Here is an 18709-nt window from a genome sequence, read left to right as displayed (position 1 = left end):
ATAAATTCAAAATTTTTCATGATCAAAAACTATTAAAATTTAGTTATAGAAGAAATATACCTCAACACAATTGTTGTTCAGTTGCTCAGTCATGTCTGACTCTTTGCAACCCCATGGGTTGCAGCATGCCAAGCTTCCCTGTCCTTTACCATCTCCCGGAGTTTTCTCAAACTCTTGTCCATTCAGTCAGTGATGCCATCCAACCATCTTGTTCTCTGTCATCCCCTTCTCCTCCTGACTTCTGTCTTTCCCAGCATCAGAATCTTTTCTAATGAGACAGCTCTTCACATCAGGTGGCCAAAGGATTGGAGCTTCAGCTTCAGAATCAGTCCTTTTAATGAATATTCAGGATTGTTTTCCTTTAGGATTAACTGGTTTGATCTCCTTGCAGAGAGATCAAACCAGAAGGAATATATCTTAATTAATAAATGTTGCATATAACAAGTCACAGCTAATAACATATTGAATGTAAAAAGCTGAAAGTTTTTACTCTAAGATCAGGAACAAGACTAGAGTGCCCATTTTCACTATTTCTCCTCAGCATAATATTGGAAGTTCTAGTTAGAGAAATTAATCAAGAAAGGAAATAAAAGGCATCCAAATTGGAAAGAAAGTTAAACTGTGTCTGTGGAAAACATGATCTTATATATAGAAAACCCTGGAGAAGGGGAGAAAGAAAGAAAGAAGGAAAGAAAGAAAGAAAACCACCCAAAATTGCTATAATAGTAGTTAAATTCAGTGGGGTTTCAAGATACAGAATAAACATGCAAAAATTAGTTGCATTCTATACACTAGCAACAAGCTATTGAAAAAAGAAAATTAAATTTCATTTGCAATAGCATTAAAGAGAATAAGATACTTATGAATAAATTTAACCAGGGAGGTGAAAAATCTATATGCTGAAAACTGAAAGACATTGATAGAAAGACATTGAAAAAGACACAAATAAATGGAAAGATATTTCATGCTACTGGATGCAGAGGTGCCTGGCAGGCTGCAGTCCATGGGGCTGCACAGAGTCGGACAAAACTGAAGCGACTTAGCACGCATGTACAGTACTACACATCCAAGTTTGGTTAAATCTGCAGATGCAGAATTATAGGTACAAATGGTCAACTATAAAGTTACACATGCATTTTCTACTTTGTTGGGGTGATACCTTAACCCTCACATAGCTCAAGAGCCAACTGTACTCTATTGCATACTTGAAATTTGCTAAAAGAGTAGATCTTAAGTGTTCTCACTACCAAAATGGAAAGATAACTATGTGAGACAATGCATATATTTGCTAAATGGATTCTGGTAATCATTTCACAATATATACATATATTAAATCATCAGGTTGTATACCTTTAAAAATCATGGTGTATAACCTAAATGTTTATCAAAAAATTTTAGATACAGACCTTGCATCTTTCACAAAAATTGACTCAAAATGTATCATAGGATTAAATGTAATGTGCAAAAATTATAAAACTCTTAGAAAGTCACATAGGAGAAAACCTAGATGACCTTGCATATGGAAATAACTTATTAGATATAACAGCAAAAACTATGAAAGAAATAATAAGCTGCCATTTATTAAAATTTAAAAACTTTTCTGTGAAAGACAATGTCAAGGGAATGAGAAGACAAGTCACAGACTGAGAAGAAATATTTGCAAAAGACATATCTGATAGAGGACTGCTATCCAAAATATACAAAGAACTCATAGTTCAGCAATAAGAAATTGAACAACTCAGTTTAAAAAATGGGCAAAAGATCTGAACTGATACCTCACCAAAGAACATACACAGATAGCAAGTAAGCTTATAAAAAGATGTTCAACATCATATGTCACCAGGGAAAAGCAAAGTAAAGCAATAAGCTGTCACTACATGCCTATTAAAATGACTAAACTTCAAAATACTGATACCACCAAATATCAACAAAAATGAGGAACAATAGGAATTCTCATTCATTGCTGGTGGAAATGCAAAATGATTCAGTCACTTTAGAAGACAAGCACTTTCTTACAAAATTAAACCTATGCTTATCATGCAATTAAGCAATTGCACTCCTTGGTATTTATGCAAAGGAGTTGAAACCTACTTGCACACAAAAACCTGCACAGTGATGTTTATAGAAGCTTTATTCATAGCCCAAACTTGGAAGCAACTAAGATATCCTTCAGTACTTGAATGGATAAAGAAACTGTAGTTAGATATTATTATTAGACACTGAAATATTCAGTTCAATTCAGTCGCTCAGTCATGTCCAACTCTTTGTGACCCCATGAACTGCAGCACACCAGGCCTCCCTGTCCATCACCAACTCCCGGAGTTCACCCAAATTCATGTCCATTGAGTTGGTGATGCCATCCAACCATCTCATCCTCTGTCATCCCCTTCTCCTCCTGCCTTCAATCTTTCCCAGCATCAGGGTCTTTTCAAATGAGTCAGCTCTTCTCATCAGCTAGCCAAAGTATTGGAGTTTCAGCTTCAACATCAGTCCTTCCAGAGGAATCGGGTGGAGAGGGAGGTGGGAAGGGGGATCGGGACAGGGAATACATGTAAATCCATGGCTGATTCATGTCAATGTATGGCAAAAACCACTACAATATTGTAAAGTAATTAGCCTCCAACTAATAAAAATAAATGGGGGGAAAAAGAAGAAAACATCAGTCCTTCCAATGAACACTCAGGACTGATCTCTTTAGGATGGATTTGGTTGGATCTCCTTGCAGTCCAAGGGACTCTCCAGAGTCTTCTCCAACACCACAGTTCAAAAGCAACAATTCTTGGGTGCTCAGCTTTCTTTATAGTCCAAATCTCACATCCATACATGACTACTGAAAAAACCATAGCCTTGACTAGGTGAAACTTTGTTGGCCAATTAATGGCTCTACCTTTTAATATGCTTTCTAGGTTGGTCATAACTTTCCTTCCAAGCAGCAAATGTCTTTTAATTTCATGGCTGCAATCACCATCTGCAGTGATTTTGGAGCCCCCCAAAATAAAGTCAGCCACTGTTTCCCCATGTATTTGTCATGAAGTGATGGGACCGGATGCCATGATCTTAGTTTTCTGAATGTTGAGCTTTAAGCCAACTTTTACACTCTCCCCTTTCACTTTCATCAAGAGCTTCTTTAGTTCTTCTTATATTATTTAGTGCTAATAAGAAATGGGCTGTAGAGCTATAAAAGACTAGGAGGAAACTTAAGTACATATTACTAAGCAAAATTAGCCAAATCTGTAAAGTCTACATACTGTGTGATTCCAACTACATGGCATTTTGGAAAAGGCAAAACCACAGAGACTGAAAAGATCAGTGGTTGCCAGAGAGAGGATGAATAGGCAGAGTACGAGGATTTTTGAGGGTGAAATTACTAAATATGATACTACAATGATGACACTACAATGATGGATACATGTTATCATACACTTATCAAAATCCATAGAATATACAATATTAAGAGTGAACCTTAATGTAAACTATGAACTTTGTTGTTCAGCCATTTAAGTCATGTTTGACTCTTTGCAATCTCATGAACTGCAGCAAGCCAGTTTCCTCTGTCCTCCACTATTAACCAGAATTTGATCAAATTCATATTCATTGAGTTGGTGGCCATCTAGCCTTCTCATTTTCTACCCCTGCCCTCTCCTTTTGCCTTCAATCTTTCCCAACATCAGGGTCTTTTCCAATGAGTTAGCTCTTTGCATCAGTGGCCAAAGTATTGGCACTTCAGCTTCAGCATCAGTCCTCCCAATTAATATTCAGGCTTGATTTCCTTTAGGATTGACTAATTCAATCTTGCTGTCTAAGGGACTCTCAAGAGTCTTCTCCAGCACCACAATTTGAAAGCATTAATTCTCTGGTGCCCAACCTTCTTTATGGTCCAGCTCTCACATCCATATGTGACTACTGAAAAAGACCATAGCATGACTATACAAACCTTTGTTAGTAAACTGATATCTGTGCCTTTGAATATGCTGTCAAGGTTTGTCATAGCTTTCCTACAAAGGAACAAGCTTTTTTTTTTTTTTTTAATTTCATGGCTTCAGTCACTATCCACTGTAATTTTGGGCCCAAGAAAATAAAATCTGTCATTGTTTCCACTTTCCCCCCTTCTATTTGCCATGAAGTGATGGTACTGGATGGCCATGATCTTCATTTTTTTTAATATTGAACTTGAAGCCAGCTTTAGATGATAGATAGCAATGTGTCAATGTAGTGTATGTATGTATGTAGTGTATGTCAATGTAGTGTAATGGTATATGTAACAAATATACCACTCTGATGTAGGAAGTTAATAGTGGAGGAGTTTGTATATCTGTGGGAGCAGAGGATATATGGGAACTTGGTAAGTCTCTCTCAGTTTTACTGTGAACCTAAAATTTCTCATAAATTTTAATTTTGTTTATTAATAATAAAACTATTATCATGATTAAAACAATATTTTTCCCAAGGAGCAGTCACCAGATATTTTCATTGTTTCCATATCTCAGTGTTTCACTACTTTCCTAGTACCACCATGGCTGCCTGATGAATTTTAATGGGAAAGAGTATGATATATTTGAAGAGAGGAGAAAAAAATTTGCTTAGCTAAAAGTTTTTAACTACATCTCTTCATTTCAATTGTAAACTCCTTAAAGGAAAGTCAAGGTTTTCTATACCATTTATTTCTTTCTGATGCTACTTACCTAAAGTGGTATCTGATCATTTCTTAAAGCATTTAGTGGGGATATTGAATAAAACACAAAATATGTGGTTTGGCCAAAATGTTCTTTCAGTTTTTAAGTAAAAATAAAAGACACATTTTTCACTTTCACCAAAAACTATTGAACAATGTATTCTCCGTTTTGTTTCACTACTTTCTGCCTTTTTTCAGGCTACTTCATAATCCTATCTTCCCAAAGTTTTTTTTTTTTTTTAAATCTTTTTGAGCAAAGAACTGTTTTAGGTGGCTTTTACAATCTTCCAGGGAATTGAAATTTTTGTTATTAAAATAATTTTGGAAAGACTGTAATAAATGGACATAAGAAGCTATAATGTCTGGTGAATACAGTAGATGCATCAGAACTTCCCAGCCAAGCAGTGACAGGTTTTGCCTGGTGGTCAAAGAAGCATGTAGTCATACATTATTCTGATGGAACGTTATCTGTTTTCAGTTGACTAATCCCAGATGCTTTCTGTGCTGCCTCAGTTTGTTTTATTGGGAGCAGTACTTGCGGGAATTAATTGTTTGATTTTCCTGAAGGCGCTCATAATAGAAGACTCCCTTCCAGTCCCACCATATACACAACATTACCTCCTCTGATTGAAGACTGGCCTTTAGTGTTATTGGTAGTTCTTCCTTTCATTTGCCCTATGATCTCTTCTTTCCCATGTTATTGTACAGTATTTGCTTTTCATTGCCTGTCAAAATTTGCTTTAAAAATGGAAAGTTTTCATTATGTTTAAGTAGAGAATTGCATGCAGAAAGAGTTAAGAAAGATTTTTTCACTTATGTGGAACCCAAACATCAAAGAAATTAACATAACCAGTCTGGTACTAATGATTTTCAAAGCTTGATTTGGATATTTTAAGTATGTTGGCTATCTCCTGTGTAGTATAACTTTGATTGCTCTCAATTAATGAATTAATGTCTTGATTCAACCACTATCAAATACAACTGGTCTATGCATAGAGTATCCATCCAGTGAGAAATCTCCAACAGGAAACTTTACAAACCACTTTTGACACATTTGATCAAACACATCAGTCATTTTCTCATTGGCTGAGGACTGAGGGAACTCCTGTATAATCAGACCCAGAACACACATGTAACCCTGAAAATAGATGGTTTGAGCAAATTACCATTTCAGAGATGTGAGCATTGATTATATCAACTTCAGAAAATTATTTCTCCCTAAAGCTTGCCTGTGTGGATTCTCCGCAGCTGTTTTATAGATTTTATGTAACCCAATCTTCCCAATACATAGATGTGATAGGCACTTGGATCCCTACTGTGCATTCAAGGAAATTGAGGCTCAGTAAAATTAGGTTGACTTCCCTGGTGGCTCAGTGGTAAAGAAACCAGCTGTGAATGAAAGAGACATGGGTTCTACCCTTGGGTTGGGAAGATCCTCTGGAGAAGAGACTGGCAATCAACTCCAGTATTCTTGCCTGGGAAATCCCATGGACAGGGGAGCCTGGCTGATTACAGTTCATGGGGTCACAAGAGTCAGACACAACTTAGTGACTCAACAACAAATAACAAAAATTAGGTCAATTGCCAATAGTCAAACAGCTAGTGAGTATCTGATGCCAAGCTCAAGCTTTTTCCTTTCTATACAGTCTATTTCCTTCTTGGCTATAATTGTCCATGTGTGTAGGTCAATAAAATATAAATATGCTTCAACTAGCTAGACATTGCCCTTTGAATTTTGAATGAATTTTCTCTTTATACAGGTTCTCCATGCTATGATTTATGGAAATCTTCATACCTAGAAATAATACACTCTCAAAAATGATTTCTCATATTCTTGTATTAGTTTAAAGGACATAAATCTTCTGAATCTTTGTTCTGTAAATAGAAAAATCTCCATGTAAATAATTATAGTAAAGAGTTCAGTTAATTTTCTGCTCATTATCTTAAGACTGAATTATTCACTTATAAACTTATAAATGAGTTGTTACTCATTTATAAGACTATAAATTATTACCAGTATTACTTATTTTTGTTTCAAAATGAAAGAAATGCACTAATGCCTGGAAACAGAGACATAGTGGATAATATCTGGAGGGTATTTTGAGGCTGCAGTTATGGGTAATGTTTTTCTCTTTATTAAACAAAGAAAATAAAGGCTGGTAGTGTCAGAGGGAATGTATAGCATACATTTGGTTTTAGCAAAGAAAAGGAAAAACAAAATGAAACAAAACTGTTTTCAAATGACTGGTTTGTCTCCAGTGTATTCACTATTTCAATACTGTAACTCAAACTTAGCATGTATAAATGAGTAGACCATGGATGCCAAGAGTCTCAGATGAAAATTAATAAAATTAAGAACAACACAGGGGCTTTTGGTTTGTGGTAATGTTGCCAATTCAGAGGATAGATAATAATAAATAACAGTTTCCTTGACTGTCTACAAATCCCAGTTTATGTTGATACACTCTTAGGAGATCAATATTTTAAGAGTTTTTCCCATTTCAAGGCCAGTTTTCATTCCAATCTAAATGAAATGCTGAAGCATGTTCAGCAATGCTCAAGAATATTCAAACTACTGTATAATTGTGCTCATTTCACCTGCTAATCCTTTAAGTGAGGCCTTAGCAGTACATGAACCAAGAACTTTCAGATGTACAAGGTGGGTTTAGAAAAGGCAGAAGAACCAGAGATCAAATTGCCAACATTTGTTGGATCATGGAGAAAGCAAGGGAATTCCAGAAAACCATCTACTTCTGCTTCATTGACTACATTAAAACCTTCAGCTCTGTGGATTATGACCCAGCAATCCCACTCCTGGGCATACACACCGAGGAAACCAGATCTGAAAGAGACACGTGCACCCCAATGTTCATCGCAACACTGTTTATAATAGCCAGGACATGGAAGCAACCTAGATGCCCATCAGCAGACGAATGGATAAGGAAGCTGTGGTACATATACACAATGGAATATTACTCAGCCATTAAAAATAACTCATTTGAAACAGTTCTAATGAGATGGATGAAACTGGAGCCCATTATACAGAGTGAAGTAAGCCAGAAAGATAAAGACCAATACAGCATACTAACACATATATATGGAATTTAGAAAGATGGTAATGATAACCCTATATGCAAAACAGAAAAAGAGACACAGATGTACAGAACAGACTTTTGGACTCTGTAGGAGAAGGTGAGGGTGGGATGTTCTGAGAGAAAAGCATTGAAACAAGTATACTATCAAGGATGAAACAGATCACCAGCCCAGACTGAATGCATGAGACAAGTGCTCGGGGCTGGTGCACTGGGAAGACCCAGAGGGATTGGGTGGGGAGGGAGGAGGGAGGGGGGATCGGGATGGGGAACACATGTAAACCCATGGCTGATTCATGTCAATGTATGGCAAAAACCACCACAATATTGTAAAGTAATTAGCCTTCTACTAATAAAAATTAATGAAAAATAAAGAAACTGTGGAAAATTCTCAAAGAGGTGGGAATACCAGACCATTTTACCTATCTTGTGAGAAACCTGGATGCGGGTCAAGAAGCAACAGTAAGAACTGGACATGGAACAATGGACTGGTTCATAATTGGGAAAGGAGTATGACAAGGCTGTGTATTGTCAACTTGGTTATTTAACTTATATGCAGAAATCATGAGAAATATTTGGCTGGATGAATCACAAGCTGGAATCAAGATTTCTGAGTGAAATATCCAGAACATTAGCTATGCAGATAATACCACTCTAATGGCAGAAAGTTAAGAAGAACTAAAGAGCTTCTTGATGAGGGTGAAACAAGAGAGTGAAAAGCCTGGCTTGAAACTCAACATTAATAAAACTAAGATCATGGCTTCCAGTCCTATCACTTCATAGCAAATAGAAGAGGAAAAATTGAAAGCAGTGACAGATTTTCTTTTCTTGGGCTCCAAAAGCATTGCAGATAGTGACTGCATCTATGAAATTAAAAGACCTTTGCTCCTTGGAAGGAAAGTAACACACACCTAGACAGCATATTAAAAAGCAGAGACATCACTTTTTTGCAATGTCCATATAGTCAAAGCTATTTTTTTTTTCCAGTAGTCATGTACATATGTGAAAATTGGACCATAAAGAAGGCTGAGCATGGAAGAATTGATGCTTTCGAATTGTGGTGCTGGAGAAGACTCTTGAGAGTCCCTTGGACTGCAAGGACATCAAACCAGTTGATCCCGAAGAAAATGAACCCTGAATACTCATTGGACTGATGTTGAAGCTCCAAAACTTTGGTCACCTGATGTGAAGAGCTGACTAATTGGAGAAGACCCTGATGCTGGGAAAGATTGAAGGCAAAAGGAGAAGGAGACAGTAGAGGATGAGGTAGTTAGGTAGTATCACCAATGCAATGAACATGAATTTGAGCAAACTCTGGGAGATAGTGGAGGATAGAGGAACCTGGCATGCTACCTTCCATGGGTTTCCAGAGAGTCGGACACCACTTGGTGACTGAAGAAGAACAATTTGCCCATTTTCCCAACCTGCCTTTTCTCTACACCTTTGCTCATGGCATTTTCTCTACTTGTACTGTCTTCCTGATTTCCAGCTTCTTATATTGAAGGCTTCATGGACAACTTTAATCAATTTCTTCACTGAAAACTTCCATGAGCAATAACCTTATTTAGAAGGTCTCTCTGCATTCACTGAACTTCTAGGGAACATATGATCTTTTAATATCACACAATCTGTATCATTTGATTATGTTCTTTGACTAAAAGCATTTGATCCATATCTAAAGGCAACTAGACTTATATTTCTTTGTACTTCTCATTATAGCTTAGAAAAAAATATTCAAAGAGGGGATGTTAATAATTACCTTATGAATAAATGACCATGTACTGAATGCTTTTTGCCTTCAATATTTTTACAGCTTGTCACTTATGCTTTAATTTTAATTGTTAGTGATACATTTCATGGACTTAAGCTCTGGAGATTTTTCTATGAAGGCAAATAGTCCAACATTACTCAGTTGACCCTGGTGGCTCAGTAGTAAAGACTCCGTCTGCAATGCAGGAGACCCAGGTTTTATTTCCTAGGTTGAGAAGACCCTGGAGAAGAAAATGGCAATCCACTTCAGTATTTCTGCCTGGAAAATCCCATGGACAGGAGGCTGACAGACTAAAGTCCATGAGGTTGCAAAGAGTCAGACATGACTGAAGTGACTTAGCACAGAGTGATACATTTCATGGACTGATGCTTTGGAGATTTTTCTGTGAAGGCAAATAGTCTAAGATTAGTTAGTTATCACTTACTACTTAGTGTGTGCATACACACACACACACACACACACACACACAAAGTCTGGGGCACTTTGGATGATGAGGCAGTTGGGCAGTAGAGGAGAAGGGCTGCTGAAAAGAAGGAACATGTAGAAGAAGGGAGGCAGAAGCTTTGTAGACAAGCTGGGGGCAGAACTATGTCTATGCTTTCTCTAACACTTTACTAGGTATGGATATTCTCATTAAGAAACTCTTTAAAAAATATAGTTTTTGTCCTCAAACCTAATTTCAACAGTGAAATCAGTCAAATATAAGGCCTTTCTGGAACTTGGTAAGTATTGGCAAGTTTTATTTCTTCAGACCTTTTCAATCTGGCTGGATCATTTCTTCGGAAGCAACGAGACCCAGGATTTGTCTTCACCACATTAAAACATTTGTCATCTTTCCGCCCATCTGCGGCAAGACACAGTTGTTATGGCTGTCCTGCCAATTAAGCCCATTTAGGGTTTTCTAACTGAAGCCTCAAATAGTGGCATCTGTTCCTCATCATCTTAATCTGTGGTCATTTTCCTGAAAGGCCAAAGATGGCCAATTCATCCTTAGCCTGGAAATCAATATGCCTTTAGCCTCATGTGGCCCAGATTTTATGAATAACATCCGTGGTTTCATTCAGAAATGTTCCACCTTCCTTTGAATCTTGGAAAAATAGAGATCACTCTATATCTGCTTTCCAGATGGTTCTGTCTTTAGCCAGCATTGAGCAACGAGCCAGAAGCCTGTTTTTCAGAAGAGTCCTGGGGAAAAGCTCTCACTTGGGCACTGTCAAGGATCACAGCTTCTCATCAGATACCATTACAAATGGCTCTGTACGCAAATGGAGATTCTGATAGGTTGAGCAATAACATGTGTTTCCTGAGTTGCACAGCCTTGAAAGATTTTCCATTAAGGAGAGATTTTTGGTAATAAGCTAATCAAACCTTTCTGAAGCCAGATTATATTCAGATTAGACACATTGGATGCTGACCCCAATCATAGATTCTATAATTGACATATTATCTTTATCACATGCTCATCAGTCTATTTATTCTACTTTCCATCTATCAATTCATCTTGTTTTTTGATGCATTTCAAAGTAAATAGCAGACAGAAGTATACTTCTCCCTAAACACTTCAACATGCTTATCTTTAAAGTTAAGCATTTGTTTACAGTATTTTTTGTTTCATGATATAATTTATAAACAACACAATTTGCAAATTTTACATGAATACTAAAGTTTTGACACATAATATATCTACGTAACTCAAACCTCTATTAAGATATAGAACATTACCCTCACCCTTGAAACTTCCCTCATGTCTTCCCTACCAGCTAATTCCTTCCTCTGCTCTATTTACAACAGCTCTGATTTTTTCCCACAATAGTGTGTTTTGACTGATTACATTAGAATGGCTTCATGCAATATGTATTCTTTCATAAGTTTTCTTGTGTTCAGTATAATGTTTTTTTGTGATTCATCTGTTGTTGCATGTTTCAATAGTTCATTTCTTTTTTATTTTTGAGTAGCACTCTATTGTAAAAATGAGTCACACTTTGTTGATATATTCCTCTTGATGGACACCTGAACTATTTCCAATTTCTGGCTAACAAGAATAGGGCTGCTATATTCTCATGCAAGTTTTTTTTAAATAGATTGGTCTTTGATATCACTGGTAACACCTGAAAGTAAATTTTTTGTGGTCACAGATAGCTGTATCTTCAGTTTTATTTAAAAAAGACTTTCAGAACTCTTTTTGTCCCCAAAGTAATTGTACAACAATATAACAACAATGTAAGAAAACTATGGTTTATCCATGTCTTTCCCAACACTTAATATTGTCAGTCTTTTTAAATTTAGCATTTCTGGTAGTTCTATTTCATTGTGACTTTAATTTACATTTCTTCCCTGACTAATAATGTCAAGAACTTTTAAATTACACTTACTGATCATTCATATACATTATTTTTAAAGTGTCTGTTCAAAAATCTTGGCCATTTTTAAAATCGGATTACTTGTCCTTTTATTATAAAGTTGTATGGTCTCTGATTTCTTAAAACAAATCACCTCTGAGTATCTATTGAAAGGACAGATGCTGAAGCTGAAGCTCCAATACTTTGGCCACCTGATACGAAGAGCGGACTCATTGGAGAAGATCCTGATGCCGGGAAAGACTTAGAAGGAGAAGGGGCTACAAAGGATGAGATTGTTGGATGGCATCACTGACTCAATGGACTGAGTTTGAGCAAACTCTGTGAGATAAGGAAGGACTGGGAAGCCTGGTGTGCTGCAATCTAGGGGATCACATAGAGTTGGACATGATTTAGCAACTGAACAACAGCTACAAAAATGGTCTTTTTATATATTCTAAATGCCAGCCTTGTGAATATTTTCTCTAGGCTAGCCTAATCATTTTTGTAATGGTATCTTTTGTTGTGCATGTCTTACATTTTAGTAAAATCTAAATTATCTATCATAACATTATTAAGTCACTGCTATATGTGATCTCTTTGTGAAACCATTGCTTAAACCAAAGTAATAGATATGTTCCCCTATGCTTTCTTTTTAAATTCTAATTAATTTTGGGAGTGGTATGAGAGGGCAGTCAAGACTTTATTTTTCCGGCACATGGATTTAGTTGTTTCAGCACTATTTGTTAAAAATCCACACTGTGTCCACATCAAATTTCTTTGGCACATTTGTGAAAAGTTGAATGTCTATATAAGTGTGAGTTTGTTTTGGAGCATTCTGTTTTATTTTGTTGATCTCTGTATAGTTTGGCCATTTCATTGTGACTTTAGATTTTTATTACTGCAAATTTGTGGTAAACTCTAAAATCAGATAATGTAAATCCTGCAATTTTACCTTCCTTTTTAGGCTTGCTTTGAATATTCTAGGTCATTTGCAGTGCCATATGTGTTTCATAATCAACTTTTAAGTATCTACAAAAGCCTACTGGAATTTCGACTAGGATTATGTTAGATCTATAGATTAATTTGAATAGAATTAATATCTTAAGAATATTCTCATCTATGAACATGGTTCAGCTCTCCATTTATTTTGATCTTCATAATTTTTAATGGTATTATATTATTTTCAAGGATAACATCTACACATCTTTTGTTAAAGTTATTCCTAAATGCTTTACACCATTTGACACTCTTTTAAATAATATGCTAATTTCATTTTAAATTGTTTTCTCTTGGTATATAAAAATAAGATAGATTTTTATGTTTTAACATTGTATTCTACTACTTTCTAAATCCATTTATTACTTGTAGAAATTGTTGTGTAGATTCCTTGGATTTTCTATAGGTCCAATAATGCCATCTGAAAACAGCATCAGTTCTGCTTCTTCCTTTCCAATGTATATGTCTGCTTTCTCTTATTTTTTTCTTATTATACTTTTAGAATTGCATTATGATAAATACCTAATTAGTGGTGATGGAAGTGGACATCTTGATCTTAAGGGGAAATAATTAATTTTACAGTTATATATATATAATGTTAGTTGTACAGGTTTTGCAACTGTCCTTCATTAGATTGAAGTTTCATTTTATGACTTATTTGCTAAGAACTTTTATCATGACTGGGGCTTCCCTGGGGGCTCAGACAGTAAAGAATCTGCCAGCAGTGCAGGAGACCCAGGTTTGATCCCTGGATCAGGAAGATCCTCTGGAGAAGGGAATGGTTACCTATTCTAGAATTCTTTCCTGAAGAATTCCATGGACAGGGGAGCCTGATGGGTTACAGTCCATGGGATTGCAAAGTCAGACATGACTGAGTGACTAACAATTTTGTCATGAGTAGCTGCTGAACTCACTAGATAATTTTTCTGCAACTATTGAAATGATAGCATGCTTTCACTCTCTTATTTTGTTAATATGGTGAATTTCTCTGATTTCAAAGATTCAACCAATCCTTGCATTAAGATATGATGTATTATTCCTGTTATATATTACTAAATTTGCTTGTGAAATATTTTGTTAAAAAATTTTCTGTCTATTTTAAGAAGTTATACTGTTCTATAATTTTCTTCCTTCACCTTGTTGGTTATATCTTTTTCAGTTGTGCAAAGATTTTACAGGAAGATTTATTCCCTGTACAAATGTCCTCTCTAGACTCAATACCCAGAAATTGATCCTATATTCACCCCCGTGTCAACTACTGCCAAAGGGATGGATGATTTCCTAAGCTTGATTTAGACTATTAAGGCTATACTCCTGGGAGAGGGGCCACTCTAAAGCTGTGAGATTCCTAAATCAAAATCACAGGTCTTTTGGGAGAGGAATAAGGAATAGTTCTTACAACACATTCACATAAGATATCCCCCTTTGATAGAAAGGGAAAAATAATTTAAGAGGTTAAATAGTCAAAAGTACACAGCCAGCAAGTGGAAGATCCATAATTATAGCACGATTAAAACAGTATTACTCCGGATGCTAAGAAACTTGTTATAACTCTAGAACCTATAACTCTTCAACAAAATTCTCTGGAGTTCAATTTCCCCATCTCAAAATTAAGCTCTAAAATAAGCCCTATCAATCACAAATTTCATTCTCAAGGACAGGTTTCCACACAGTGTGCCCCCAAATTTTATTGAATTGATTAATGAAACATTTATGACCTGAAATATCAGAAACTAAATGGCAGCATCACTTGTATTAGAACATAAAGCAACTAGAATATCTGTTTTATGTAAGAAACTTTAAGCAAGAAGAGAAGAAGTTTGGAAACTGAGTTTCCATGATATTCCATCTCACTTTCTCTAAAAAAAAAAAAATTATGATTTACAGATTTAAACTTCTACTAGTTTGTAATCAAATACATACAAAGAAGTAAAGCATCAAGAGATTTAAAATTATAAAGGATACATTATAGTAATGAAAAAACATAAGTATATCTCAGTCTGAATATTGGTTCTGCCTCTTTCTAGAAAGAGTAAAGACAAATCACTTAACTTCTTGCCACTCAGACTCTTCAACAGCAAAGGAACAAGAAAGTCTGGTGAAGATAAAAAAAATCTATCTCTCAAAGCTATATAAAAATTATAATATATATAAAATAATATCAAAAATATATACATAAAAGTTGCTCAATAATTATTTGTCTCTCCAAATAATGCTTGTGAATGATGATTGTAAATGTGCTTCATTGTGAGGTGGATATTTCTGAGCTGGTTTGGATAACTTAGAAGGTGAGATTTTGATTATTGTATATTTTGGTGAAAACGGAGACTCTTCTCCATGTCTAAAATTAATACAGAGATGGGAGAGGGATTAGAGGAGGGAACAATAGCAAGTTGAAATGCATATTTATGTTTTTTGCTGATGTGCCTCACTCCCACTCCCTCCCTATCCCAACCCTGAGATAGTTATATTTAAAGAAAAATTCCCAATTGATTCTGACACCAGCCTTTTGTTATCAGGAGTACTTTCAGCTGCAAATAACTGAAAATTTTGCTAATGGTGGCTTGAGTAAAAATAGTTTATTTTCTCCCATAGCAAGAAATATATAGTAACTGGTGTGTGTTCAGCAGCTCAAAAATATCGATCTAGAATTTCTGAAGTTCTCTGGATCTTCATTTTTACAGAACAGATGTTCCTATTCTAGGCATCAAATTCGTGCTCAAGTCCTGAAATGGCATTGCCAGCTCTCTCTGTCCCCTTAATCACTGAAGCAAAAGTTTCCCAGATGCTTCTCAGCAGATTTCTGCTTCAGTTTCTTTGGCCAGAAGAATGTGACATGGCCATCTGTAGCTGTAAGGAAGGCTGGATAAGTCAGTTTTCATGCTCCAGCTTTTATGGAAAGGAGTTTAGTTTATAATGAATGTCGGCTAAACACCCAGTAGTAATATTCCAGTCTCTTACCAAGTACATGAGAACTTCTTCCTTAATGAGGATTTTTACTTCTACATGTTTATAATTTTACTCCTAGGAATTTACACAGATATGAAAGAAAAATTCTACCTGAAAGATTAAGGTACCGGGTAACACAGCAAACCTTAACCCTACACATGATAACTGAGTTTAGGAATCTGGGAAAGCTTATTAATACTCTTGCTAATATTCACCTACTGATTTATGCTTGAGTTCCCTGTTTCATTCTTAGTAACACTTAAATTACACAGAGAAAATCTCTGAGATAACAGCTGAAGAAGTTAACCAGAATTTGGCAATTATCCATGAAGTGAGAAGCTAGAAGTATATGTTAAAGAGGAATAAGAACCTTCATAATTTTGTCATGCAGTGATTTAAGTACATTCTAAAAATTGTATTAAAATGTCCCAAAATCTAATAAAAACAACATACATTGAGAAAAGAGGGTTAAGGAAAGCTTTAGAACACTAAACAGGGAAGAGTGTGGGAACCAAAGACAAATTTCATCCAGAGTTTTGTCCAGAACTAATTCTTATATGTAATCCATCACAATTGTTTACATGTTTCCTGTTCCTATGGTAGCCAGTAGTTGAATTGGATTCTTTGCTTCTTTTTTAAAGAGAGGGGATACCAACTAATACATGTCCCTAGCTTATCTCTTATTATTCTCCTATAGAAACTAAGGAGTCTCAAAATATGCTGTGTACTTTCCTGCTTCTCCATGGAGGCTGAGAATATGTCCCATCCAGAATGCCCTTGCAGTTCACTGAAATCTTGCTCATTGGTCAGTGCCATTTTCAAGTACTCCTTTCTTTGTTCCTCTCTCTTTGTGGCACTAAACATATGCTGCCTAAGATGGCAGATATTGTGTTAACAACTCTGTTAAATTATGAGACACTTGATCTCAGAGAATGACACTTAGATATCTCTGTGTTAACCTCCATGACAACTTTCACATTATAAACACTTCATTTTTAACTTATTTGTTTAATTTTTAGTCTATTTTACAAATAGAATAACTTTGTAGCCCAAAATGAATAAATGGAGTTATACTCTGCCTTGAAAAAATTTTTTATATGTTATATATATATATAAATATACATAGAATTTGTCTTGATTTAAAATGGTATGTATATGTTTTGGGGGAAATAGCTCACTTTTGATATTTTGTGTTTGAGTTGCTGTTATTGTTATATTTTAGAGATATCATGGAAAATAATAAATGAAGAGGGGCAGTGTTCTAGATAGGAAACCAGAAATCTGAGCATTGGGCACTGAAATATATAATGGCCAGTAATGTGTTTCATTAACTTTCTCAGAGGGCTAAGTTGCTAATCTTGGTTGCTTGCTATGACAAATGTCTGTTGGTTTTATTATAGCAATTCTTCCATATGTTTATGGCCAGTAGTTAAACTGGGTTTTTCTTTCTTTGCAAAGAGAGTAGATGACTTAATAAAACTGTGGTGTTTTTATATAATATTAATAACAGCTCATACTTTTTTTTCTGGTAGATCATTTTCTCCAAGCAAGAAGACTCATAGTTAATGTTGCCAGTATTTCACTAAAATTAATTCAAAAAAAACCCACACTAAATAGAAGAGCTACACTTTTGAAAGATAAGAGATAACCATTGACCAGATTACTAAGTGGTTCTCTGGTGGTTCTGAGTTTAATACAGACGTCATTCCTGAGTCCTGTTGCTTTCTAAAGACATTGCCAATACACTAAATGAGAGCCAGTCAGATCAAATAATTATGAACAAAATATCACTGGGAGACTATCAATTTTTTTAAAAAATATTAATACAAATACATGTTAATTTTCAATTTTCATTCCCTTTGGAGTATATATATCCTGATACTTTAAAAATTGCAAGTGATTTGCGTTAAAAAATAGATTTCTTTCTATTTTGTTTTGTTGTAGTTATTTCTCACTCATAGAACCTAGAGATTCCATGATTTTCAGAAAGATCATTTGCAAATCATTAAATCAATCTTCAGAAAGTAAGAAATCTTGTGTTTGTGAAATAATAGCATCATGATTTTCAAGAGTGAAAACAATCTTAGGCTAGGAATAAAATAATTGCTAAAGATGTTACCAAAATCCAAAGTTGTTTTTGAACTGAAGGGATGTTAAGTCTAACTAAAATAAAGTAGAATTTCTACCCAATATATTCCAGAGGTGTAGGGCTTCTAATTTACCCCTCAGCAACTGACAATTCTTTGAGCCCCCCAAGCAAGGCCTTGAAAAAGCCAAATTAAGGGGGAGACATTTTAGATCATTCCAAGAATTCAGAATGAAACTGGCTGCCTCAGCTCCATTCTCCAACTAAAGATTTTCCAATTGCAAAACTTCCATCCAATCTCTTTTCAAAATCCTTGCGTACACATTTTTATATTTCAATTCTTCCTCTCGTACCAGCTTAGATTCCCCTTAGATCTGTGATGCTATCTTTATTTCACAAACTCAGGATTTCTTACTTTATAAAGACTAATTTAATGATTTGCCCAAATGATCTTTCTTTTGCCAGGGTGTCAACAAATTGTCCAAGACTTCCTGAAATAGCTGAATTCATTTTCAGGCCAAACTTCATAGACATTACATTTTATTATCCTAGAAAGAACCACAAGACATTAGTCACTGCTAGTTACATTCCTATGTTATGAAAGATTTTATTACTTCTGTTTCTATATTTACAAGAGTGCCCTAGTTTTCCCAATATTATTTAGAACAACAAGTCATCATGTTCTTATATTATCATCCGTTCTCTACCCAACAGACTCTGATCAGTAAGGTAGACATTTCAGAAGTGCCTAGTCCTGAGTCAACTAAGGCTTCATTCATTTGTTACTTATGGCTTGTGGTTGTG

This window comes from Dama dama, chromosome 22 (assembly GCF_033118175.1).
Source record: "Dama dama isolate Ldn47 chromosome 22, ASM3311817v1, whole genome shotgun sequence".
NCBI classification, from domain to species: domain Eukaryota; kingdom Metazoa; phylum Chordata; class Mammalia; order Artiodactyla; family Cervidae; genus Dama; species Dama dama.
Note: the sequence above shows the minus strand (reverse complement) of the source record.